Source organism: Polistes dominula, unplaced genomic scaffold (assembly GCF_049000335.1).
Source record: "Polistes dominula isolate Pdom_NZ unplaced genomic scaffold, Pdom_raw_medaka contig_33, whole genome shotgun sequence".
NCBI classification, from domain to species: domain Eukaryota; kingdom Metazoa; phylum Arthropoda; class Insecta; order Hymenoptera; family Vespidae; genus Polistes; species Polistes dominula.
In genome coordinates, this window is record NW_028300998.1 from 3,504,618 (window position 1) to 3,530,802 (window position 26,185).

The 26,185-nt window shown below is 33.8% G+C and overlaps 1 long non-coding RNA gene across 2 annotated transcripts in view; it reads right to left on the reverse strand.

Annotated features, from left to right (window-relative positions):
- Positions 1-3,193: 3,193 nt before the first annotated feature.
- The window catches only part of LOC107068277 (uncharacterized), a 98,768-nt gene continuing 75,776 nt past the window's right edge, over positions 3,194-26,185 (reverse strand). For both annotated transcript variants that reach the window (XR_016176861.1, XR_001475990.2), the window contains one exon: positions 3,194-8,747. This is a non-coding gene — a long non-coding RNA (uncharacterized LOC107068277). The remainder of the gene's footprint in view (positions 8,748-26,185) is intronic.

Here is a 26,185-nt window from a genome sequence, read left to right on the forward strand (position 1 = left end):
TCGACCCTCGCTCTCTTCGTTCAACTCCCGACAAACTCGTGCCTCTACCACCGCCGTCGACGTTCGTCCTAGGGCTGCTTTCTCTTTCTTTTTTTCTCTATCTCTATCTCTTTCTCTCTTTCTCTCTTTCTCTCTCTCTCTCTCTCTCTTCTTCTCTCTTTTTAACACACACTCTTTTACAACGAAGGTTTACCTATATACCACCGTACGAAACCTCTCGGTCCTTTTTTGCTCTTCTTTTACCCCCACCGTTTTACCCTTCAAACCGGAGATGGGGTTATCTAGCTTCAGAACCTTCGACCATTTCGCAAATGGCCACCATAAATGTTGCGTTTGCATAGAAAATAAAGTATAAACATTTCGAAAACATTTTGTTATCGATTTAATAGAATACGAAAATTACAATGTTCTTTCAAGTGTTTGGATAATTTGGATATTCGTTTATTTATTTTTACATAATTTTTAATGACAGAATTAAATTAAACATTTTGTTTAAAATGAAGAATTTAATGCAATCCCACTCAGCCTGCAATCCGTCAAGCCTTAATATACGGTTCGGCAATTCGAAATGCACAATCATGAATTTTTTTAGGACCCATAATTGACCTTCAAATCATTTCCCACCCTCACCCTAAACCTCGGTTTTGTGAACAAATCGTTTTTTATTATAAAGGTTTATAAGAAATAGTATTCGTCTGCAATCATCTATCTTTTTCTTTGTGTATCATTCTTCTCAAAAATAAAACATTCTAAGAACGTGTATAGAAATAGGCTGACAGCTTCACACCTCGATTAACTTATAAAATCATTTATCTTTTTTTTTTATTATTTATTGATTTTGGACTGTAGATTGTAGATATTTTGAGAATTTTAACTGTATACCTACCTTCACTCCCAAGGTACCATATTGCGGCCCGCTTGATATTGGAAAGGAACGTATAGGGCCTTTAAAAAAAGAAGGTTGAGAATCCCTGATCTAGCGTATCAGATTATATACGATTTTAGTGATTGTTTGTTCTTAAAATTTACTTTTTTGTCTATATGATCTAAATTTTGAAAAAAAAATTATTTTTGTTTTCATCATATTATTCAAAAATAATTTTCTAAAACTAATTCGAAGAGCATGCATTTGATGCATTTTTGTTAGGAATATCTATGTCGTATTTTTTAACCCCAATTAGTATCATACACTTATACAGATACACTGTGATTGAAATTTATCAATGAATAGTAAGCTAGATTTAAATTTGAAACAAATTCCTTAATTTTTTCTAAAAATATAATATAAAAATATGGTTGAAAAGTAAATATTGATATTCATCTAATGTTGTAATTTAATTATTTTATTGTTAAATGGCTTAACCATGTTGAAAGAACTATTTCCTATTATATTATTAAGGTTAAGAAACGTTGGGTACGGTTAGTACATGAATGGGGTGAAGCATTTGAAAAAAATCGTGTCCTGCTGTCTCCAAAAAGGCAATAAAATACGCAGTTGGGGGTCTCCTTGGAAATGTAGGATATATGTGAGATTTTCCTAGAAAAGTAACTGGAACTCCTAAAAAGTAGACTAATACAAGAGACAATAGTCATTTTATTACAAAAAGTGCCATTTATAGAAAAAGACAAAGAAATTACAATATATATTATACTATTATATTATAGTATAATTATGTTAAACAATTGTAATAGGAATTAACTGGTCGGACGACTAAAATGAAGAATAATCAATATAATTATAATATAAATAATTATACTCTTTTTGGATTTAGTTCACTTATGAACTAATACCCTGACATAGTCCTTTTTTTAAGACTTATATAATATTTGCGATAACACGTAGCGATAAATTTTGTTTACTTTTTAATTTAAAAATCATTATTTACAGAAATATTTATGTAAAAACTAAATGTCAAATCTTTTAATTAGTTCGTAGTAAAAAAAAAAAAATGTTTTCACAAAGTAAGTTTATTCTAATTTTAACAAATATGCGTGTGACTAGTTAATATTACTTTGGCTTTATGCATTTGTGAATTTTCTTATGGATAATATAAATAATATATCTAATAAAAAAAAAGTATTAATTGTTATTAAAATTTAACTTAGTAATACCGTAAAGAAATTAAAAATGAATAAGAACGAAGGATGAATGCTTGTGCACACTCTTAGTATGTTTTCGGCCATCTTGTTACGTGCGAAGAGCGCAGCTGCACAGTTATCCCTCTCCAACGTTCATACCCTTATTTCTGGTTGCTCTGAATAACCCTCCATATCTTTACATCGCAATCCTTCAATTTCAATCTTAAATCAAAAATAACGTTCATAACAAAGTTAATTATTTATAAAAGATAACAAGAATTTCATTATTATTAGTAATTATTCTTTTGACAAATCATGAAATCTATATTTTCATGTATTCACTTTTGTATAAAAGTTATCTAAATTGAAGATTGTAACCTTTTGCTGATGAGAGTCGACTCTAGGTCGCCACGACGTTTCGATCGGCAAGACGAGTGGTGAATGAGAGATGATAGTCGGTGTTTGTGTTATATTTCGTTAACTCCAACTGAAGGAAATAAACTATTGGTACTTGGAAGGGTTATTTAATGTATATTTAATGTAATTATGTAAGATCATTAAATATAGATCATTAAATCATAAACCGGCTGAAAATGTTGTCGTCCACAAAGGATTTAATTTCTATACATATTGCGAAGTTACGAAAAATATTTAACGCAATCACGTTCATTAATCAGCAAGAATATGAAATTTTTCTCTTCGAGTCAAAATATTTTCTAGATGACGTGTGCAGAACTGGAAAAAGAAATTGATTTTTTAAACGAGGGAACAATAATTGGTGAAAAAATATACCTAGAAAATGCAGCGTGAACAGCCGAACCTTTGGATACCTGAGAGATGTAACAAACTATTCGGCTGTTTAGAACGTTCGTCCATAAATCATGGTGGTTGCAGGTCAGCTGTTCCGATGTTGCCGCCATACCGTTTTCTCTTTTTCTTTCTCTCTAGTTGTATCCATCTCTAACTCTCTCTCTTTTTTTTTCTCTTGTCTGCAGAATATGCTGAATATTCGAGTTCAGTTTAGTCTTAAAATTTTAGAAAGTGTTTCAAAGACTTTTAGTAAAAAAAGAAAAAAATAATTAATTTTTTGCTCATAAACGACATCATTTTCAGCTAGTATTAATTTCAAATATTTACAGATAATAATACATTTATTATACATTTATAAATAATTCGTTTTTCTTGAATTTAGGTTATGGTTGTTGAAAATTCCATATCTTTTTTATTTTTGTTCTTCTGTTTTGAAACCAAGTTTTTATCTTTGTTTCAGAAAGGTACAGATGTTTTGATAATTGAGCTCTTTTTGCTTTACTTATGTAGGGATTTTTCTGGAATTCTTCTTCTAAAATTCTAGTTTGTTGTTTAGAATATATCTGTCGCGTTCTTATTTTATCCTTTTTATTACCCAATTCTGATGGACCTATAAAAGTTTAAGCTAAAATATTAAAATTGGATATTGAAGAAAAATATAAAGTTATTTTATACATACTTTTTACAATAATTTAAATTTAAATAAATAAATGAAATTAGTTGGTCTGATTTTAAATGAATGTAATATTTAATAAATATAATTCTTAATAAGCTTTTATAATATAATATTAAAAATAATGAACTAACTTTTCGATTTTAAGGAATTATCGTTGACTGGAATTTGTTGATTTATACTACAAGTAGGTTCGTTGGGAGAATAGTAAATTTGATTTTCTGAAGTTACATTTTGTGAATATTTCGGCCCATGATTATAGAACCCTTCTGTTACTGGTGTCGTTTCAGAAGAAATCTGATTACAATCATTGTATTCTTTTCTAATACATGAACTATACTCATATTGAGGATAAATAACTTGTGAGTTTACATTAGAATTGGAGTATTCACATGGGGTAATGTTTGTAGAAGGTACTTGAATCTCACAACAACTATTTCCTTCATAATTATTTAATAAATGTGGCACATTGTTTGAATTTTGAGAAGTCTGAAAACATAACGACGGTTGTATATTTGTCAACGTGGGAAAATCACACTGTCCACTATAGCACTGCCCGTAATTATTATAAGCCATATTGTCACTTTGAAATGAATTCATTTAGTTTTCTTCTTCTAACAAATTTCACGTACTATAAAGTATATTTATATCCTCAATTATCGTATATCTATATACGAAAGGACTGCCGATGCATTTGGATCAGCGTCGAAAGAATGACTGGTTGCACCCTCTATAACTTGCTACTAGTATAAGAGTCCCTTCTCCTCTAAGCCTTGGAAAATATCACATCGGTTTTGAAAAAGCTTATAGGTAGAATTTAGGGCACAGTAGATCGGTCATCAATAGAATAGATTTTTTTTTTTAAGAAAGGGGATAGAGGGTGGAAGAATTTGGTTGTCGAAAGTAGGGATGAATAGCTGGAGGGAAAGAGAAGTAAGAACAGGAAGAGAAGAGGGGATGAAAAGGGAAAATGATTTGAGGAGAGGGGAACAAATTTTCGGAACTAACAATAAGTCTGAAGAAGTTGCAGGAGAGGGATAAGCGATAGTCCAAAACTCCAGGAGAGGGAGAAGATGTGTCGTTAAATTGTTAATCTAGTTTTAAGATAATTTTTCAACTAATTATGAGAACATACTGTTAGATTTACCGACTTTTTATTCCGACATTTTTATTTCAACCGTTCATTCCAATATACTTTTCTATACTGTCTTATATCGATCTTTCTGAAATCATGCGTGTTCTAAAGTACACACACACACACACACATAAAACTCATATACTCTCTTCCTTCTTCAGATATACATACTTTTACATTCTTCATAGTAACAGTTGATAATATTTCTTATATTTACTTTTACCTAAACAGAAAAACATCTTTGCTTATCCTACAATATCTAAGTTATCTATCAATATATAAGTTAATAATTTAATAATAATAATAATAATAAAAAGAAAGTATTTCCTTAAGTTATACTAATACGATTTAAAACACTTCTGAGAGTAGGTACGATTTAAGAAAAATTCATTTTTTATTACAAATAACAATGAATAAAACTATAAAAATGTTATTTTGACAAGCTATCGTTTATATTGCACAGAATAAATACTTAAAAAGGAACAAATGTCATCATTAATTTATCAATGCAAAACCTAAACTTAATTATTATGCACGTTATCGATAATAATTACTAATTGCATGAGCCCTACTTAAAACGTATTGAATCATTTGATCGTTCATTCGACAGCTCCTCCTTTTCCTCCTACACTTATTTTTTTTTCCTTTTTCCACGAGAAAAAATGAAGACGTCGGATTAAGATATGAAGTAAGTGGGCAAGATAAACACAATGCGTGGCAAAGGCTAGACGTAGGCAGCCTTACGAGTGACGTCTTTCTCTAGAATCTCTGACCAGCGTCGATTAATCAAAGCTGCAGAACCTTCTCTTTCTTTTCTCACTCGTATATACGCGTGCATTTAGCACGGTCCTCCTCGCGTCCCTCCTCGTACTCTCTATTTTCATTAATCCTACTTTCGTTTCGACGCATCGTCGGCGAAAGAAAAATAAGGGCAAAGAAAAAGGGACGAATTAAGTAGAGTGGATCGTCTCTTCTTAGATAAGTGAGGAAAAAATACTACAGATCGACGATTTTTACATATACATATATGCATACTTAAATCTTTCAATATAGGCACAGATAAGAAAAATAGTACATCAATCTCTTTATTTAGGTGGATAATTAGTTTCACGAAAGCAACGTCTAAATGGAGACTGCGTGAAAAGAAACATGCAATAAGAAATGAACAAATATGATTTTTGACATACGTAAATGATATGATACCCTTGATAACAAAAACAAAAGAAGAATTAAAACAAATTATGGGAAAGAATCGACTGCAATATTTATTATTGTTGTAACAAACAAAATATGTGCATAATATTTCAACGAGAAGTTAGGTTACGGGGATGAACGATCAGCCGAAAATAATTATCGCTAAACAGAAGTGAAAATAATAGACGGCCTTGCGGACAACCTATAAATAGTAAAGTAGTGTCAAAAAAATAGAGTGATTAATGGATACGTTGAACGTTCGCTCACATGGTGACCGAAACTACGGGGATTCGAATGGCCGAGATCGAGATGGACATGCGTCCTTTGACGTAGACACATTGGCACGTAAACGATGCAACGAGCGAGTTTCTTATTGTGTATGTGTATCTATGCGCGTATGCGAATATCTACGATTGTCTGTGAAAAGACGTCCTACCAAGTCCACAGGACGTACGATAATAAATAATAATCCGCGAGGGGGGATACTTGTGGGAAGAGTCGAGGGTTCCGACCGGAGGGCGAATCGCAAATGATTCCGAATGCAGACTTCATTTTCGATGGGTGGATAATCGTTACCTTCTTCCATCGATTTGAAAGAAATATGCGTTAAAAGAATTTATATTCGTTTAGGTACTTAACGATGAAACCTCGAACAAAGATCAGCTAAAGTTTTTTCTATGATATGAAGTTAATTGAAAGGTGTTTTGAAAGTATAGAAAAGAGAAAAATTCAGAATTCAAAGAAATAGTATGTGTTATCTCTGTTGAGTCAATAGTCATTTACTACACTTTCAGCCAAAAATGACTTATGTAGTTTGAATTGCATAAAATTTCTCGCGTTAGAGCGTGTATTCATTCTTCTTTCCTTCTTTTTTCTTTTTTGTGATTTATGATTTAGCATATACTTTATTTGAATGAACAAACGAACGACTTAGGTTTATTTACTTTTTATTTATCTTTAATGTTCACCCGTTAGTTTAAAAAAGGTTTAAATAAATACAGAACTCTATACATATCTAATGATCTTTAACTTAGAAATCGTAATAGTGGATTTTAGAAGCCTACATACAATGAAACTGCGTCAAATCAAATATTTTAACAATTGAAAATTTGGAACCAAACGTTTCACCGTTCTTGCCACTAACAGATAGATCCATGGATCGAAAGAACCAGTACAGTAGTGATATATATTGAGCGAACAAACAAAATATAAATCAATCTGAGAATAATAGTAAGCGTACCGTCTGGCTTGGTTACGATATTCCTAATTTTTCCAAATGGATGCTGGAACACTACCACCCCTCTTTTGGGTAACAAAGTTTCCCTATTGCCTTTTTCAACGAATGAAAGGAAACAAGAGCACATATGTCGTCTTCTGAGCGTATGTACGTACGATTCATTTCACGAAACGGGGATCCCCAATTTTATTCAGCGGTTACGATGAAAATCGTTTCGTTTAAATAATTAGCAAAATTCATTTGTCATGTGTTCGAAGATTATTTTATACAAAAGAAAATGGAAGTAAAATGAACAAATTTCTAACTTTTTCTTAGAAATAGATTTTGTTTTCTTGGTGCTTTTTACCAATAGCAGGATTAACTACAACTTCATTTGGTCTACAGTTGCGAAGATTTAATGATAATCTATTTTCTCAAAGTAACCGCCAGGTTCCGTGCATTCCAGCTGCTCCAGAAAGCATCTAAAAGTTTTGAATGAAGATAATTTCATTTTCTTTTCCAGAGAAATATCATCGTATGTATGTAATTGCTATGTCAATTATTTCAACTGACAATTCTAGCTTTTTTTTTTGAAAGAAAAGAAAACAGCGTGAAATCCACATGAGATTTAATTCGTGTGTTGTTTTTCTAAGATTTTTTATGCTGGTAACTTGATGAAATTATTAAAAATTTTTTTTATAAATGAGAGAAGAAATAATAAATCGAAAGGAATGTTTATTGTTACTGGAAAACACCAAGTATATGATCGAAGTACCGTCTTCCTAGAGATTAATCTTCAGACTGGCACATTGTCCTCTATCAAAATTCTTTTTATTAAATGCTGTTTATATGACTTTTCGAATGTTACGTATGTGTATAACGAAAATAATCTACCTAATAAAGCAAATTTAAGATTGTAATGTTTTAATTTTAGCTTTTTTTGTATTCTAATATAATTATTTTATCGAGCTTGCGCAGTGATGACTTCGAGGATAAAACTTTGTTGTAATATAAGTACAGTGTATTAAAATAATAAAATAATTGTTAATTAATCGATAGGAATGTGTATTAATGTTGAAAAGCACGAAATATATGCCAAGAGGGCACAAAGTTCTCTATGAAAATTCTATTATTCAATGTTATTTATATGACTTTTCGAATGTTGCGCATGTGTGTAACGGTAATAATGTTTCTAATATAGAGAATTGAAGATTGTAATTTTGATGTAATAGTACTTTTTAATGTTTGTCCGATATATTACAGAAATGTTATGTAGTTGTTGGTAGGCATAATAAACAATTTATTGGAACGTAAAGGATTAAATATTAAAAGAAAATTTTAATATTAAACCTATGGATTTTTATCCTTTGTTAATCATGGTTGATTTAATAATAAATATATTACATAATAAAGGAGGCAGTGGTGGCGGCGGTGGTGATGGTGGTGATGGTGGTGATGGTGGTGTCGCAAAACCATCATCCTATCGATACGTTGTAGATTGGCAGGGCTGGATATGATAAATGAGATTTATAGAATTCTATTCCTTGATCTGCCTCCTCCTCTCTTTATCACCACCAATCCAGTATGCCGCGTGTTATTGTAGACCCACCCCTGCTGAGTACGGACTGAGGGGTGCTCCGCTAGACCGAACAAACAAAAAAGATATTTTTACTGAGAAGTACACACGTTACACAGGGGACAAATATCGTATCGATATCCGAAATCGAACATTGATAAACATTTTTTTCCTTATCAAAATACAGAATCTATTGTTTGATATCTGGAGACGATAAGATTTTTATTTTATTCGTTCGTATAAAAACCTGTCATCCTTAATAAGATGCAATATACTGTTATTGATAAATTCATTTACATGCTATAATAATTTGCTTAAAATTGTTTATTTTTTAATTAGCATACCTATACAAACGATACTTGAATGTTCATACGAAATATCATAATTAATACGCATCGATAACATTAGGTACTTGTCTTTAGAACGTTTTCCTTCGTGATAAATGTCCAACGTAAATGAGCTTCGTTCCGGACGACCAGTGATCTTCAAGCTTTCACAACTTTTTCTTAGATTATTTTAAATGCAATATTTTAATGCTGATAATGAATTTTTTGAAGAAGACTCTATATAATTTTTAATTTATAATTTCTAATAAATACTAATTGGCGCAAAAGAAAATAATGATTATCGATAATAATTATTTTGTATTCTTTCGTAATATCTCTAAATTAAAAATCAATCAAAATCTAATTATTTACAAGTTTTTTTTTATAAAAAGAATTTCAAATTGAAAAATGGTTTGAATACCACTGCAAAGACGAAGGAACATTTCTTTGTTGGTTTGCCTTATGAAAGTGTGTTTATCGGATGGCATTGAAAGTATCATTAGCCGGTTATTGGGATCACTCTTGGATAGGGAGACTTGGTTACTCTCATTCTCCTCATCGTCGTCGTCGTCGACGTCGTCGTCGTCGTCGTCATTGTCGTGGTCTACATGGATAGGCTTACATTTGCTTCTATCCATGTATATATACGTAGGTAAAGCCATCCTGACTTCATTCACGTCAGATGCGAGGCGACCACGTCATTTATCTGCCAGTCTGCTCGAGCTAACGATGCATTGCCCGGTTTGTTACTCGGACTCCTGGCACGCTCGCACAAACTGTCGATCTGTATATTCTTATGAAATGTTTTTACAGTGAGATGTTTCCTTTTGTTTATTTTTTCAGATACGAAAGATTAAAAGACAAAAATTATCCTATTAATATTATTTTTATTTTATGTCATGGATATATGTTTTATTTATTTGCTAAAAGAATTACGAGGATTGGTTTAAAAGTTTCGAACTTTAACAAAAATATCATTTATTTTATTTGTAAATAAATGTTAGAATGGTCGGAAAATAATTGTGTCACGTATAATTATAAGTGATAATTATTAATATTAGATAAACAATATAACGTAAATAATATTTAACATATATTTACACTATATTTAAATATTGACACTTATGAAAGTTGTTATAATTAATAACATATAATAGGTATCATTGCTAATACGTTAGAATGGTTGGAAAAATTTTGAGTTTACACAAAAAAAAAACTGTTTTTTTGTTTAAATAAAAGCGAGCTCGATCGAGTAAGAAAATTTCTTTTATGTTTAACTCGAAACTTATGATCACGTGTTCATTGACTTCAAATAAATCCCCAAAGTTTTGATTTCGGTGTCTCCTAATTCTAATTAAAAAACGTAATTAAATGCAAATGGGTAGAATCTCGATGCAATAATATAGGTGAAATATCCAAATATAGTAAGGTCGGCATATCGAGAAGTGGAACAGTTTGAAAAGGAAACGTACAACATGCGACCGAAGTTAATGAGACTTTTGCGTGTACCGGAAAGCGGGCTGGCTCTTCTGATGTACGAAATAGCGCAACTACCGCGTTTACAGCACCCCCTCTCTTACAAACCCTTACTGTTAACAACGCGTTATGCGAACCACTCCCAAATTTTGCACGCATCCTGAATGTTTGATACGTCCGACAAAAATTGTTTTTTTGTTTTTCCATATTTTTATTGAAAAATAAATCAGTATATAAACTAAAACGAATGAATCAATGACAAAATTTGATTACTTTTAAATTAAAACGTTCCCACACATTACAAAATGATTTTTATTTATGTAATTTAAATTTAAATAATATAAAATTAATCCTAAATTAAAATGTAAATTGAGAAAAAAAGATTGTTCGTGTTTCTCCGGTAGCTATAGGATTACAAAACTCTTCAGTCTATGGCTTAAATTCAGAGGTTTACGGAATTGTAAAAATAGCAGAAAGCTTACCTATTCATTCCTACTTTCCATAAGTGAGTATTTATTTCGTTTTGGCTCTAATGGTAAGAGATTTCTAAGCATTTTCAAAGGTAGCCTTTTATAAACGATCGATTATGCAAGATTTCGTCGACACGAGAAGGAGTGAATGCGCTGATGCTAGATGACTATAAATCACTCAAGTTACGTCACAGCTTGACTCCGAAGCGAACCCTCGATTCCGTTTAGACGAGAGAATAAGAAGAATCCGGAAGTATGGTTAGGTGAAGGGTAGCCAGAAGGGGAAGGGAGAAAGGAATACGAGAAAGGGACGAGATTGTCTCGCGGTTTGCCGAAGCAACTTTTCTATATCTACCTAACATAGCTCATTCCATCGTTGGCTCGTTCCTCTCGTTCTAAGCTTCCACGTTGGAAACTTAGCAAAACTTAGGGTGCAGGAATCCCCCTTTCTTCTTTCGCATCCTTCAGCACCGTAGTACTAGAACGTAAGAGACAAACAAGCTTACGAGTGTGAGTGAATAGCCAGCAACGTAATTAATGGGTAGTTTGGTGGTCAGCTGGACAGCTGTCCCGTTTTCTTTTATTCTTTTTTTCTCTCTTTCTCTACCGAGGAATGGAATCGTGTAGTCGGCGGAGCGTCGCGGTTGACTCTGAAAGAGAGAGAGAGAGAGAGAGGGCGAGGGAGAGTGAGAGAAATAGAAAGAGAGAGGACGAGGGAAAGAGAAAGAGAAGGACACTGAAAGTTCCAGCAGTCCTCTTCACCCCGAACGAGTCCTCCTCCGATCTGACTTAGACGTGCCTCCAGACGTGGCGGAAGGAGCAAGATGGATTATCTGACACTACCGGACAAGATCAATTGAATTTCTATTTGGACCTAACCGAGATCCGTTTGGCAGCCGCCATCATACCTCCCACTCACCTCTCTACTCTTCTCGATCGCTTCCCTCTAGATCCATTCATCCACACACCCCTTCCTCAATTTCTTCAGCTTCCCTTGCTATGCGATTTTATGTCTAATTCTACCTTGGTTACTCTCGTCAACACCAATCCGATTCGAATGATCTATTCGAAGGATAAACTATCATCATCTTTCACCGAACGACCTTGTTGATCTTCCATAGTTCACAGGGTTCACACAATACGTTTGAAATGTTTTTCAATGCTAATATCGAACGTAGTGATTATTTATTATTTTATAGGATTGATATGAGTGTTGAATTAGATTTCATTAATCTTAATTATCGATACTTCTTTAGATAATAAATTTCTTAATAACTTAAAATTCATATGTTGACAGGCTTAAGAATTCTTTTTTTTTGTTTTACTATCGGCGTGTAAATGAAAGAACACGTCACTTTTCTTCGGACCGATGATAAATGACTTTCGATGCTAGGCCATTTAATTATCTTCGTGGTAAACACGTAAACGATTTTTTACAACAATCTGCTACCGATTGCAAGTTAATTACAACCTTTGGTATCTAATAAAAAGTACAAACATTAATAATGTGGAACGAATTGTAATATCTTTTTTAAACATATTCATTTATTATTAATTTATCTTTGTTATTGATAGAGCAATTATTTAAAGAAAAGTAAAATTACGTATTGTTTATTATCGACCAATTTTATCACGTAAAATATTACATTGCGACTTAATAATTGTATTTTTTCGTATAAATTTTTTGTTATCATAAAAACAAAAATTTACATATTTTATTAACGAAAATACTTTGATCTTGTGGTTAAACAAAAAGTAATTATATAATATTTATGTTTAACTGTCACTGTAATATATTTACGTCAAATCGATTAAAAATTCATATAGAGTTATTATTTTTCAAACGATATTACAAATGAAGTGCATGATGAATGCTTTCTGTTCTCCTACTTTACGCTACAATGATAACGTATGACACGTTTGTGACTCACCTAAGTATAACGTTCCTAATCGCAATGTCAGATCTAGTCAACAGTACAACTTATTTTGCGAAACCGTGTTATATCTGATATTAATAATTTACTTAAGTTATTTAAACGAGTTGTTAATACAATAACAAATATTGAAGTAATATTAAAACATATTCGAAAAGGTAGATTCCCAATGATATAACAAATCAATATTTTATTTAATAAAATTAACTAATTGATCGGTTAATCTTTTATTTTTCTTAGAATTTTATGGAAAGATATTCATCATGCTGTTATCATAGATACATCGCGAATATTCATCAGCATGAATATATTATATATTAAATAATTATATACCAAAAGATCAAGGACTTCTTAGAGATCTTCTCATAACTTACCGGACGTGAGTAGAAGCGAGCATGTTTCGAACGTAAACCTATTACTTATTATCTTATTAAAAGTAAATCTATATCGTTACCCTTTCCTCACCTCTCGTAACAATGAAAAAGAGAGGTCGATCTTAAGAACGATAGGAGTTCTCTTCAAGCTCCCGCACATACGCATTTACACATAGACACAAACACACACACACATACATATACCCATCCATGAATGCATATTATACTAATTGGTGGCGTAACTTTATTACTCTCGCTTAAATAATGACCGGTCCACGTTAAGATCTGCCGTTCAAAAGACCGTAAAAAATAAGGTATAGAGAGATGAAGGAGGGTGGGAAAGGAGAAGGGGACAGGGAGAGGGACGGAGATGGGCGGGAGGAGAATGAATAAAACGCGTTGCATAAAAAAGAAACCGATAGAAAGATCTGATAAGAAGATATCCGATAAACTAAGCCAACCACGTTCTTTTTAATAAGCCGATAAGGGTCAGTTCTAACCACAGAAGATATCCGGATAGCTCGAAGCAGCTCTTTTAAGATCCATGATCGAAGAAGAATAGAGCTGTGGATGTATCCGCCATTATTAGCCTCGATATCCGACGTACCAGGCAAATTGCTTGCTTCTCCAATCGAGATAATATCGATACCACGATATCGAAGATTTTCAAACGATAAGATTCGATGTGCTCGTTACGAGGTATCCACTTTGTCTTGCTCCAATTCTTTCTTTTTTGTTTCTTTTTTATTTCTTATTTCCCTTTTTACAAACCCGACAGTAGCTAATTGTCTGGTCGTTCGGTAATGAAGTTGTTGGTGGATGTACGATAACCCTCTCCCTCTCCCTCCTATATTTGTTCAACGTGATCGTACATACACGTAGAAGGGTGGCGTGCAATTATCGCTAACCCCTTTCGCGTTTAACTATTCAAACTGATAACGAAAGGATGATAGCGGATTAAGGGTTTTTGGTTGGATAGAACGAATAAGTCGTAAATAACAATCATTGAAATACGTTTGAGTTTTGTTTTTTCTTTTTCTTCTTTGCATCTTCCTTTCGTTTTTCTTATCGTTATCACGACGAAGAAGAAAAGGAATAAGAAGAAGAGGAAACATACTCGCGCGATTCCTCGTTCCTTTTTCTTGAGAATGAAATTCTCGAAAGGGTAACGGTGAAAAGGGGAGGGAAATAAAAGGATGAAATAAAAAAGAAAAAGTAAAAAAAAGTAAGGTAAGAAAGGAAGATAGCTAGCGAGGAAAGATGCGAGATGGAAGTGATTTATGCACGTTGCCGATCGTTCCTATTAAAAATGGTAAATGCTCTTAATGATGGCATTAATAATTGTATTCAACAAACCGTCGGTATTGACCCCGAAGACACCCGTACGAGGCACGCCCGGAGAATACCCTTGTAACGATCTGGACCGCATTCATCCAGCCCCGAAGAGAGATCGTTTGTGAATGAGCGAACATTCAGTGCCCGCACTTTTGATCCCGGCGTTATTAATTATCCGCAAGTAGCTACGAACGTGTCCGGATTTTCTGTTCCTTCTTTTCTTTCTTTCTTTCTTTCTTTTCTTTTTTCATTTCTATTTTTACCTTCTTTCCTTTTTCGATTTTCACGCGTTTACCTTCTTTCAAACAATACGATTGAAATAAAAAAAAAAATAAAAAAGAGAAAGAAAATTCCATTCGAAAATCTAATTTATTTTTAAACGTATAAAAATTAAGCTATAATTTAAGAAATAGATTTTTCAAGTTTAGCAAGAAATTTTTCTTTACGCATTAATATTTTCAATTGAAAAATAATAATTTTTAAACACGTCTATTACTAATTAATAATTATAATAGAACGAAAAAAAATAGGCAAGAAGAAAAATGAAAAAAAAAGAAAAGAATAATAAACGAAAAAAATCTCAAGTTATCTTTTACAATACATTCCCCGAGATCTCTCTCTTTCTCTTTTGGCGTGCTGATCATAACAATGAATAATACTAACGAATTCATTGAAAATTAAGATCATTCGAAGTCAGAGAGCTATGAGATAGAAGGCTGAGTTTAAAAATAGTCACCTGTAACGGAAGCAACAAATAATCTCTCGAGGTGCGGATGGAAACGGTGCGTGGCAATGCGGTCGTCCCACCGATTCCGCTTCGCCTTGCTGCACCAACGAAGAAGATGATGAAGAACAAGAAGAGGAAGAAAAGGACAAACCTACAGGACTTACATTCTCTCAGAGACAGAAGGATGTTGCTTACTAAAGAACGAGCTAGAAAGAGAGAGAGAGAGAGAAAGTGAGAGAGAGAAAGAGAGAGATAGTTGCACTTAAGATCAGTGCTTGTAAGAGAACGGTCGCGGCTCATATAATCTCGACGATGCTTCTCGACTTCTTTCCTCCCTTCTCCCGCCCCCGAGATCATCCCCAACGTTGTTTGGCGTACATACTTCTCGCGAAGCTCGCATCATTGTGTTACCCCTCGCCCACTCGTCCCTCGCCAACAAGCGGCCGAATTCACCGTCCAAAGCAAACCGTATGTCGGACATCGGTACGATTTATCGCGTTGACACGTGTCTCTTAGAGTGGAAAAGCATTCGTCGAAATAAAGAGAGAGAGAGAGAGAGAGAGAGAGAGAGGGAGAGAGAATCTTGTATATCTCTTTCTCTCCTTATCTTTCTTTTTTTCTGGAGTAAAGCCATCTCTGTCTTATTCTCTAACTCGCTAGTCTGCTGTCATGCGATTAAAATAAATTTTGGAAGAGAGAAAGAGAGAGATAGAAGACGACCGAATTTTCTAGCCGAGGACATTATAGTTGCAAGCTTTGTGAAATACATTTTCTATGCTATTTTGTACCAGTGTCATAAGATAGCTCGAATTCTAAAATCTTCATTATTATTATTATTATTTATTAAACATTTTTTCTTATTTAATTATTTAATTATTCATTAAAATATTTCAATATGCAGAATTATTACACAATCGACTATTAAATTGTTTTGTTTTTTTTTATAATAAATTGCATATCAATTTATAGATGGAAACGAAATATGTACAAGAGACATTTTTAAAAAATTTGAGATAAATGGATAACTACAAAATAGACATTGTCTGGTTTGCTTGTCGACAGTTTCATCCACTCAATTGATTATTGAAATTTTCTAGGAATATATTATAAAATGAATTCTTTTGAATACCCGATCGTGTCTTTCTTCTACATATAAATATATACGAATGAAGAGTTCCTATTAAAAATAGTCATGGCGGATGCGTGAATGAACACATACAAGTTCAATACGTGTTGGGATCCTGCATGAAAAAGTGACTGCGATATACCAGGTAGGCGGTTGTAGGTTTCCCGGTCTCGACGATCGTTAGGTCTTACTTCTCCTTCCTCGCTTCTTCATCTTCGAAGTTGTAGACATCGTATGGGAGTTATGGCAACGCGTATAAACAAATAAAGAAGTAAAAGAAGAGAAGGAAAGAAATAGTCGTGTTATCGGGCGACTTAATCGAACGATTAATGACAAGGTACGCATAAAAGTGCTCGAACCGAGAGATCAAAGGGACGGGGAAGGGTTAAAGGGATAAGAAAGAGAATCGGTCGTATTTTCAACGCGAAGAATCTTGTTAACTGCTGGACACCGCCTTGGCCTATTGCTACATTTGAATAAAACAAGCTGGCGCTGACTGATTAACTAATTATTGGTCAGGCACCGAAATCAAACTGGAGATCAGGTCAGGAATGGTGGCCATAAAACATCTTTGTCCTTGAATCTAAAATACTGATATGGAACGTGCCACCGTTTTATAATTAAGATTCTACACTATTGATTTGGAATGTATTTACATTTTTTACTCAACAAAAAATATTTTCGGATAAAATAAAAAATGTCGATGTTTTTAAAAGACGAATATATTAATGAATATACATCGAAGATATTATTTAATATACTTAACGTATATTCTATTATAGTATATCGATATAATTTGAATACTATCAAGTAATTATTTTTGATCATTCACGATTTAAACAACCTGTTTGCTGTAATGAACGAGTATCGACAATAAAAGAAATTTTCTAAGTAAAGCTTAAAGATCGATTAAAACTGGATAGGAGATGTAAATTCAAGCAAACTACATGGTATATGTATAGTTAAACTCATTTGCAAGTGTGTTGTTAAAAGGACACCAAGGAGAGGAAAGCTTTAAATGAACGTTTGCCGTGCGAGATTTCTAATAAGAGAATCGCAAAGGTGATTTAGAATAATGATCGTTCAAGAGATGCGGATTTGTTAGGAAAAGGATTGTGGATCTTTTGGTAAACGGAGGCTAATCCGAGTCTCCTCGAAGTGTCGAGATATCGAAGGTGATCGAACGACTTCAGACGCGTTAAATATTGAGTCGAGCCAGAAAGCATAATGAGGGAACCGTCCTTCGTATCTCCATGAAAGCTTTTGCATCTTCCTCTCTTACTTCTTCTCATACAAATACAAATATATACATGTACACGTATATACACACATATATGTATATATATATATATAAGTATTCCACGTGTTTCTCTTTACGAGGAGCCTTTCGAAACGAGCCTTTCCAAGCACACACGGATCGTCGACCGTTCATTAGTGGCGGATTAATACGAACTGCTCGCCGGAACGAACGGACAAATGCACGGTAGCCGTGTCGTCCCAACGTCCGCCATTCGTTTGAATATCTCAAAACGTGCCTCGCCTCTTCGAATCTTCTCTCCTTCATTCTCTTTCTTTTTCTCTTTTCTTTACTCTCTTCAACGCTCTCTCTCTCTCTCTTCCTCTTGCTCTTTTCTTCAAGAAAATCTATTCGAGTAGCGTCTATTCGAATACAAAGTAACACAAGGAACGAGGAAGTTATTAATTATGTACCTCCTTGTATAATGAGATAGTGTTGAGCTTATTATCTCGTCAAGTGTTCTTCTTGATTGGATAGAAAGTTGATTTATTTCGATTCATGTGAAATACTTCTTTTTTTTTTTTACAAATATTTCTTTTTTATTCTTTTTTTTTTTTATTAAGATGTTCCTATTTTTATTTAAATTCTAATCGTTTGCGTAATTAATGTAACAATTTAAATATTTTTAATTGAAAATGATGAATAAAGTTAGGACAGATCGATTACAACAATTCGTCTAGATATTTTTAAGTATTTTTATTTTCATTGAAATTCTAATCATTTGTATAATTAATTAAATAAAGTAAATATTTTTGAACGATAGCGAATGAAATTGCGATAAATCGATATCAACGATTTACTTCGTTATTTTTAAAGAATAGAACTTTTCCTACTCGATGTATGAAAAAAAGTAAGGAGCGTGGAAAAACGTTGTAAGCTGGTGCCATTTTTCGTTGACGGGATCTCGTTCGGTACGATTAAAAAAGGATCACCTAGGAAAAGAAATTTCGATTAAATTGCCTCTGCAAGTCGAACGGAATCACCCTGGGCGTCTATAGATATGGTTCCTGGCTAGGGTTCTCGTCAGCTACGAACTCAGCTTTGACGCCAGCCGTGGCGATTTATCAGAATAATGCACACGCCATTACCCCCGTGTCCCCGCCTTAAAACCAAGATCTTGATTTCGCGCGAAGTCCTATATAAGGCTACGACTTTCTTCCACGATTTTACTTATTGTTACTTTCCGTCCAACAACTTCGATTATTGTTCTAAGATCGACGAACGTTCGGTGTACCAACTATGTTCAGTTAACGTATTGTACAACCACAAATTATTCTTCAATGAATTGGAAATTTAAAATTCTTTTTCTCTTTATTTAAAATTATTAATTCGTTATCTTTTGAATGAATGACAACAGTAAACAATCATTACCAAAATTTGTAAATTAAGATTGTTAAAGAAGAATTGATCTATTTTGGATCGGTAAATTGTAAAAATGTACTACAGCTGCTTTTAGAAAATAAAAACGCAAAGAAATCTTGTGGTCTTCTTCAAATAATGAATTTCCCAGGAAACGGGTTTGAGTTATCGTCGAGTTTCTCTATAAATAAAGCGACTGGCGACATACCGCGTCACGTGATGCCGTGACGGAGAGTGGATCAGCAGAGTGTGGTGCTTGTAACGGAGGAGTGCTGAAATGCATGTAAATAATCAGCATACAAAGTTGTCGAGATCATTGCAATTATCTTCATTTCTATGCTAGGTGGACGAAATTAGAAAAGGAAAGTAAAATGAAATTGTCATTTATATAAATAAAAATTTTACTTATCTTTTATCGCGATAACAATAAAAGAATAGTCCATATGAAATACTAACAATAAGATCATAGATGAAAATTTTAAAACTTAGGAATTATTTTCGGATTCGTATCAATATGACCTATTTTTCTGGATTTTTTTTACATTTATAACATATATGTATTAGAAAAGTATAAAATATAATGTTTCAAATATAAATATATAGAAAAAAATAACAGAAGAAGTAATGCAAATTGTTTATCTTATATTTCTATACAATTTTGAGAATAGAAAATCTTCAGATATAAGAGTTAAACATTGTATGTATAAATATAAACTATTTTGTTTTCTTTTGTGTATTTATAAAACATTCATATTATAAAAGTATAGAAAATTGAATGTTTTGAATATATATATAGAAATAATAAAAAAAACGTAGATCGTTCATCCTTTTTAGTAAAGGAAATTTTAAGACTATTCCAAGAATTCAATGCGGCTTAACTAGAAAAAATTCAAACGATATTTTGATCAATAGATTATATAGAATTGGTAACACTTGAATAAGCATACCTTTTCAAACATTTTGGTAAACATTCGGTTAAGGTTACAGTTTAATCAATATTAGGTTTTAACTAAGTTTGATTAGCTAAAGTTAGATTAAGAGAATAATTCTATTAAGAAAAACTAAAGAATTCCGTAAGGTCTTAGCACAAAGATAAGACGATTTCTTCGAGGTTTTTCCAAGAGAAGCACGTTCATTAATTTGCCATAAAAGCGATGTCATTGTTTCAAGCTTCGTTCGAGTTCCCAACGAGAGAGCGCAAAAATACGGATAGAATTTATAGTAATTTGATTAATGACTTTGGCAAGGTATTTGTCACGTTGTTTACGAACAACGATGAAGGTCTAAGTCGACTGCTATAAGCGACCGTGAAAGGTCACGCAGATTTATCACCTTCTTATCGATTGAAAAGAAACGACATAAATTCTTCATTGAGATAAGCTAGAAACAACACAAACAGATCAGGAACAACGATCGGACCATTGATCGTTGACTAATGCATGGATTTTGATATTAGCGAGGATCAACGTCGATGATAACAAGAGAATAAAACGGAAAAAAAGGAAAGAATAAAATCACGTAGCTCTTCAACTTTTCCCGAAAAGGTTGCGATCATGACAATATTTCCAAGGAAGCAGCAAATTCTTACGAGAAGAACATGACAATTTTTTGACATTCTACCGTACAAGGAGATATCGATAAGAGGCATGTTTCGAAATGAAAAGGCTCTCCTACCGTGACTTCCGAGATTTATCGTTTAAACGCGTACTTACGGCTCGAAGAGAGGCTATTACGTCACATACGAGTGGCAATATATCATCGAAATATGAGCCGATGATAGGGACGTAAAAGGAATAACATTTAGTAGCTGCATTAAGGATCAAAGTCCGTGAAGAGAGTTAGACGAAAAGAGTCAAACAGTGAAAGGGAGTAAGAAAAAGAGAGAAAGAGAGAAAGAAGGGGAAGGGAAGTTAGAACCCTCGTTCGCAAGCAGTAATAAATGTTGCATCGAGGTTGCTCGACTTTCTTACGACTTGGCGAGACCTCCGAAAGGTTTTCAAATCGTCGAAAGTTTCTTCAAAGTATACGAGTACGAGGTAGAGGGTTAGCTGAAAATACCTTGAAAGTCAAAGATTCCCTGGAAGACTCGTGGATCTTTGTAATTTCAACTAATTACAATTACGCTAATATCCAGTCATCAATTAGCCAGTTCTAAAGAGGCTCGCATTAATTAGCTAATATTTCTCATCCCGTTCGATCTTGACGAGTATTCGGTATATCGCTGATAGACCGAGAACGTCATTTTCGGAATAGCATAATTTTTACTATAAAATTTATCGCGACTCATGTATAATAACGACGAGAAATTAATAAAGTGTGAAACGTTTACTCTCTCTCTCTCTCTCTTTCTCTCTCTTTTTCTTTTTTGCAATATACAAAGCACCGTTCGATGTCCAGCTAATTATTTAATAAATTAATTATTAATGGTAAAAAAGCTTGCAGGAAATTTATTAATCAAAAAAATATTACTAATTAGTCTATACATCTTATCCAATGTGAAATCAAGGTCGAAACGTTTTATTAAATCGCCGGATGACGCGTATCAGCTTTTATCGTAAAACTATATTACTTATGTATTTTGATCGATATTTAAAGTAAGGGAATAATGCTAAGTGAAATTCCATTGTTTCTGAATATTTTCCTTCATCTGTGTGGGAAGAATACGATAAGATAATAGTTTTTTCGAGGATTAAGTAGATTAGTATATAAATAGACTTGCGAATTTTATATGTCTTATAATTATCTTGAAACGTAAATAAGACGTTACTATCAGTGAACTTTCATGATTTCAACGAATGTTTGAATGACGGATGATTATCAACATTTCTCTCATTCTCTCGTTTTCCTAGAACAGATAAAAGTTTGGGTTCAACGATTGATAGTTCGTGTGTTGCAATTATTATACAATCTTTCTAACGTAATAGAAATCGTTTGAATGCAAAGTCGTTAAATTACCATAATGATATGAATTTATTTGATCTCTAGTAGTCAATAGTAATGTGATACCAATAAAATAAATCACTGACCCTTCTTTATTTGCGTTTAAGATAGTCTTAAGTATAATAGTTTGCCAAACGACGAGGCACTTTTTTATCTCAAGTATAAAGGATAAAAAGGGGTTGAAAGAAGATTGTCGCAAGGAAGAAGACAAACATCGGCTTCGAATGCAGAGCTTGGAGAAATCGTATGGGGTGAACAGAGTGGTTGGTACTTATTTATACGAGACGCCATAAGGGTGATCCTCAGGTTTTGACACAGCGTCGGTAATTCATCCGGCGTGTGTCCAAAAGCATCCACAAGATAGACCAAGAAGAGAGCCGGCTTAGGAACGTGACTTAGGGGTTGAAAAGTTACCTAAGCGGGGGGCCATCTGTCGGACAAACCGCGGTACTTCTGTCAACGTTTACCCTGCAGATCCGTTCGATGGTAAGCAAGAAAAACACGGAGTGTATCGGTGAGTGGTTAACAAAAATGGAAATTCATGTCGAATGGCAATCAATCTGCTGAATGAGCTTTACTTTCCGACATTGTATGCTCCTGTGATTATGTTACAAACTCTACAGTTACGTAAGAGATTCAAAAAAAAAAAAAAGAAGTTCGAACTGGTTTTTATCCGTATAGTCGTCGAATTATTTTCTTACTAAATAATATATAGAAGATATTTTACATTACCGACTTGAAATTGTATTTTTGTGGAATTATTAAAGAAATTAATTTTTTATTAAATTTTTATTTCATTTTTTCTTATGGAATATGATTGATAATTATTGAAACAAATTGAAACTCGACACATAATATTTTTAAATAAATAATCAATTTCTTTTCATATTTTTATTATTATTTTTTTTTTTTTATTAAAAAAATTACGTGTATTATTCGTTTTGCAAGCATCGTTTCGTAATTATTATATCGCGAGCGCATAAAACGCAGACGGTGAATCGATTTAATACCGGTAAATTAGCCATGCCACCGCTAAGATACGAGCATTAAAATAATAACGCTCATCGTGTTAATGGACAACCATAATTGGGGAAATTCTTATCGCCTGGAAATTGGTCCTACCTACGTCTTGGCAGCTTCTCTCAAAATTTCGCTCGTTTCCATGAAATTATTTCCATACCGTTGACGACCAATAAGGATAGGATCCTTTAATGAGACACTTTCACCCTTTGTAATTCGATATAAGCTCATCGATTTCTTTCAAATGATGCTAAATAAGTACCTACTTACACGGACTCGTAATATCATTTGTAATTTAACATTAGCAAATATATTATCAATGGTTAATTTATTTTTATATGAAGTGAATTTTTACATGAACACCTTTTAACATATACTAGTCATTAAAAAATTGTGCAACAAACATTTAGAAAGCAACCATTCACCAATTCTCACACAATCATTCAACTTTAATGAAACAAAACTAATTCCTTTCCCCATTTCTATTAGAAACAAATGATATCTATTTGAAGAGAAGGTAAAATACCATTTTCCGTACGTTGAAATAAGGGAATTATTAAAGTGATTAATGTGAACGGATTTATGATTTAATGAAACTCTGATGATATCGTTAAGTACGATGATAAACGTCGATCGAAAAGAAATAGAAGGATCGATTGGTTAGTATTACTATGAAAGTAAATGTCGGAATGAAGCGATCGTAACTGGATGGTGAAAGTGGGCAGCACATTCTCGAGGGTGTTAGTGGTGATACTTTGGTAAGAAACAGTAGAGAGCTTGGAGGATGTGTGAAAAGTGGCTTCACGAGGTTCTCCTATCTACGACTCCCCGGCGTCTCGCTTTGCTAATCGTGCTCCATTAAAACACCCTTCTTCCGACGGTGAAACCACGCAGTTACCGCGTTCCGTACCTTCACCACGAATTTTCTCACCCTAATCTTCCCTGTAATCTTCAAACTTTCTAAACTTCTCGACTCTAAGCGAATTCTCCGAACTCGAAATAGCGCGAACTCGTAAAGACTAAGAAAGAAAGAGAGAGGAGGAGTAACGAAAGTCTTGAAGAACTTTCGAACGACGCGTTAAACGTTTCTCGAACTTGATCGATATTTATCTCTACTATTCGATCGTGATGTTATACATGAAATAGATGGTCTACGATATTATTGTTCAAATTGTCAGGATAGTTTGAAGAACGAAAGATTCAAAACTGTTATATCAAAATGAAAATTTCACGGATTGACGATGAATACGATTAAATTATTATAGCAAACAATCTTTTATGATACCACGCGCGATAATTCATTTCCCTGACACGAATAACGTCGTCTAACGAAGAAGAACAATTTAATTGTGCTCGACGAAGCGTTCTTAAAACGAATTTTTCTGAAATCCGATCGGAATTGCCCAAGTGTATCGTTTCGAAGTTAGTTAACATTTTTACGAAGCGACGATTGGTGGGCGATTACGAACGAAAAACGAACATGCAGGTTGAACGAATGAACGGAGCAACTTGCTGAAAAGAGAGAGGAAAGAGAGAGAGAGAGAGAGAGAAATAGAGAGAAAGAGAAAGAGAGAGAGAGAGAAAGAGAACAAGAGAGTGGGAAAGAGAAAGATATGAAGAGAGAATGGGATTCTCGCACGTATTATTTCGCGGGACCGAGGGAAATGTTGTAATTCAAATGAGTTACGAGCGGTATCGCACTCCTGGGAAGTAGGTGCTAAGCGCTCGGATATGCTGATAGAACGCCAGTGATACGTAGGACTACAGGCAGGATCGCGATGGGGTTGAAAACGGCCTTTCTCCTACATATGAACCAGCTTCGAGTTGGAGAGAGGGGAAAGGGTGGTTGGTCGACGAGAAAAGAGGAGTTATGGAGAGGTAGTTGAAACGAGAGAGAAAGAGAAAGAGAGAGAGGGAGAGAAACAGAGATAGGTGCAAAAGGGAACTCTGTTTGTAATAGTCTACGATGGCGTGAGGCGATGAGATGTGATCGCTCGACGATGAGCTGTGGGCGACCTGATGGTCCCGTAGCGTTAACCTGTTCTACCTGAATTTGCCTGAATTCGTCTGAAACAGTTTTGAACATCAAACTATTCTCTCTCTCTGTCTCTCTAACCGTATTCATTCACTTTATTTCTTTCATCTTTTATTTTTCTCCCTATCTCCCTATACATATTTTTTTATGCTAAAATTTGTTGAAAAGAATTACAAATAAAATATAAAGATAATATTTGAATGAAATTCTTTTTGATGAAATAACTTGTAAGAAAAACAATTGTTCAAAATTAGAAACCGTATAAATGTATTACGTTGATGATTGAAATAATGTATTAATCATTAAAGTTTATAAAGGGTTTATAGATCGGATCAAGATTGCAAAAAGAAAAGTGTTCCTCTTGGATAGTCAAGAGCCCCTAAGAAATACCTGCCTTTTCCCTACGTGGTGGGCGTTCGTCTTGAAATTCAATTAATTCGGCGGCGATGAGTATCTAGTAGAATAATGAGACTGCATCTCAACAAGCATTATCGAGTCCGGATCTTCCCGGCACCCCTCCTATTTAGAAGATAACGACGACTCTTCGCTAAAGTCACTCTCCTTGAATGGTGTTGTCATTCGTCGAGTACTCCCTTCTCTCTTCTCTTCTCTCTCTCTCTCTTTTTCTCTTTCTCTGTCTGTCCGGATGCCGACTCGAACGACCAATGAGAGACAGTGCTTCTTGCTAGGTCTCTGTCAGAGTTGAGCGTCTCTTTTCATCTCTATCTTCTTCTTCTTCTTCTTTTTACCTTTCTCTTTCCTTTTCTTTCTCTCTTTCTCTGTCTTTCTCTCTGTTTCTCTTTCGTCGTCTCTTCTTCTCTTCTCACTCGGCTTCTCGCACGATGAGATATGGCCGTCACATTATCACCTGATTATGTTATCACTTTGCATCGCCCGTTCCTTTCTCATGCAACCTTTTACCACCGTTTATCACCGACGCCGAAGATCCGTCGCTCTTCAAGCCTGCTCGACACACGACTTACGAATCTTTCATTCCGAAAAAGAGAAAGAAAAAAAGAGAGAGAGAGAGAGAAAGAAAGATAGAGTTATTTGAAACTTTTCAAATGAAACTCACAACTTTAT